The sequence below is a fragment of the Mandrillus leucophaeus genome, unplaced genomic scaffold (assembly GCF_000951045.1).
Source record: "Mandrillus leucophaeus isolate KB7577 unplaced genomic scaffold, Mleu.le_1.0 Scaffold163, whole genome shotgun sequence".
Taxonomy (NCBI): domain Eukaryota; kingdom Metazoa; phylum Chordata; class Mammalia; order Primates; family Cercopithecidae; genus Mandrillus; species Mandrillus leucophaeus.
The window spans coordinates 2,616,978-2,619,983 of record NW_012101621.1 but is presented as its reverse complement, the minus strand read 5'-3'; positions in this window follow the sequence as shown (position 1 = coordinate 2,619,983).

Genomic DNA, 3,006 nt, shown 5'->3' with positions numbered 1-3,006 from the left:
TAGTAATCAATTCACAACTTTGCAAATATACTAAAAATTCCTAAGTAATATGCTTTAAAAGAATAAATTGTATATTATGTGAACCAATGTTGATAAATATTGGAGAATCTCACTACACTTGAAATCAATGTACTATATTTTTTTAAAAGGTATTTACTGAGTCCTGCCATGAGCACAGTTCAACTTTTGTAACCTGCTGTCTGACTGGTATTTTAAATCTTTGCTGCTCCTTTTTGCCACAGAGTCAAAATCATCTTCCCACAAAGAAAGCTATGGAATTAAGAGTGTTAAAATTGGCCAGGACCAGAAACAGTGGCTCATGCCTATAATCCCAGCACTTTTGGAGGCGGAGACAGGAGGATCACTTGAGCCCAGGAGTTGGAGACCAGCCTGGCCAAAGTAAGGAGACCTATCTCTACAAAAAATAAAAATAAAAAACTAACCAGGAATGGTGGTATGCACCTGTGGTCCCAGCCACAAAGGAGCCTGAGGTGGGAAGATCACCTGAGCCCAAAAGGTCAAGGCTGCAGTGAGCCATGATTGCACCACTTTGGGAGGCTGAGGCAGGAAGATCACTTGAAGCCTGGGCAACATAAGGAGATGAGCCTGGGCAGCATAGAAAAAACCCTTGTCTCTACAAAAAATTTAAAAATTAGCCGGGCATGGTGGCAGGCACCTGTAGTCCCAGCTACTGGGTGCCTGTCTCTTATACACATCTAGATGTGTATAAGAGACAGCTACTGTACTCCAATCTGGGCAACGAAGCAAGAACCTATCTCAAAAAAAAAAAAAAAAAAGATGCTACTGTTGCACCATGTGAAAAAAAGTGTTAAAACTACTGCTGGGTCCATGCTGACTTAAGTTTCTCCTTGATTTTCATAAGTGTATGGTATAACTTGTATATGCTGAATTCAGTCTCTTGTACAACAGCAGACTTTTGTGCAACAGTAGGTGGATTGAAAATGTGGTGGGGAGAGGGTATTGCCTGCCTCCTCACCTTAAACAGCATTATTTACGCATTTTATCCGTGTTTCATAAAAATTAGTAGAAAATGAGAAACTTAAATTTTTAATGCCAGGGATGAAAAAATTTGAAACAAACTGCATGCAACTAGGATAAAGATAGAAATAAACATGCTGTAAGCAAAAAAAAATTCAAAGGCAATTTAAATCCTTGTGAACCCACTGAAAGCATTATTTTCTATTTACTGCACATAATAGGTTCATAGCACCTGGATATAATAAATGTAATGCTGCCATCTTGTGACACCACGTATCATTGCCATTTTATACACATACCTCCAAGATAAAAATGTTCTTTCCCTATCGAAAATATAAAAAAGAGCTCAAGGTGGGCCTGAAAGCCAGGCTGCTGAGTTTGGACTTGGTCCTTAGGGCGGTGAGAAGGCACTGAAGAATTCAGACCAGAGAACTTCAGAAAAATGGCAGAGAGGAGACAGGGCTAACTTGCAGCTCCCACTTGAATGCACAGAGCAGCGTGTGGAGACTCACGTCATAAACTTTTGCTCCAAGGAGTACCACAAGAACATACCAGGAAAGCTGAGATAATCCACAGACCTTTTGGAGGAAGTGGATTGCTGCTGCAGGCCCCCGGAGACAGCTGGAAAACTGTGAGTGCCCAAAGTGTGAAAGTGTGAAAGAAGAACCATCTGCCCCAAACACATACCCTCACTGGGGACCCAGAAGTCCAACTCACGGGGGAAGAATTTGACCTTACATACAGCTGAGACAAATTTACAGAGCTGAGCAAAATACAGGGGTAGAAGAAGAGGTGGGAAGAGCCCTTTGGGTACTCCCAGTCCCCAGAGAAGCCATTTCTAACTTTGTCTCACGGGAGCCTTGGGGAAGACTGCCAGAAGAACTAGGAAAAGACTATGGGGAGAAGAATACTTCCAGCTGAACCTTGTAACAATTTCCACCAAATGCAAAGTTTCCTGGACAGAACCTAGAGGAGGAGGTGAATCAGGAGCGCAGACACAGCACAGAAGCCGTGGCAGACAGGGAGGTGCAAAACCTGAAAGCCCTGCTTGCTTTCTCAGCCAGGCAGCTGGTAGCCTGGGCAAGTTCTCAGCTCTGCTCACCCACTGCCTGGAAATAAACTCAGTGTTGTTGGGGGTTGGAAAGGAGGGTCATGGTGGGAATGACACCAGCCTTTAGAGCTGCAGGGGAGCTGGGTGAGGCCTGTAACTGCCGACTTTCCCCTACTTCCCTGAAGACCCACATGACACAGCAGAAGGAGCCATGACCTCCCTGGGAACATAACTCCATTGGCCTGAGAACCCCTGCAGCAGTGGCAGCAAGATCCACCCAAGGAGAGTCTGCACCCAGACACGCCTAGCCCTGCCCCCATGGTCTTTCTCTACCTGCCTGGGCATGGATGGGTAGAATGGGTAGAAGGGGTAGAATCAATACTGTGAAAATGATCACACTGCCAAAAGCAGTCTACATATTCAATGCAATTTCCATCAAAATACCACCATCATTCTTCACAGAACTAGGAAAAACAATCCTAAAATTCATATGGAACCAAAAATGATCTCACATAGCCAAAGCAATAATAAGCAAAAACAACAAATCTGGAGGCATCACATTACTCAACTTCAAACTACACTGTAAGGCCATAGTCACCAAAACAAAACAGCATGGTACTGGTATAAAAATAAGCATGTAGACCAATGGAACAGAAGAGAGAACCTAGAAATAAACCCAAATATTTACAGCCAACTGATCTTCCACAAAGCAAGAAAAATCATAAAGTGGGGAAAGGACACCCTATTCAACAAACAGTGCTGGGATAATTGACTGGCCACATGTAGAAGAACGAAACTGGATCCTCATCTCTCATCTTATAAAAAAATCAATTCAAGATGGATCAAAGACTTAAGTCTAATACCTGAAGCCATAAGGATTCTAAAAGATAACATCAGAAAAACCCTTCTAGACATTGGCTTAGGCAAAGAATTTATGACCAAGAACCCAAAAGCAA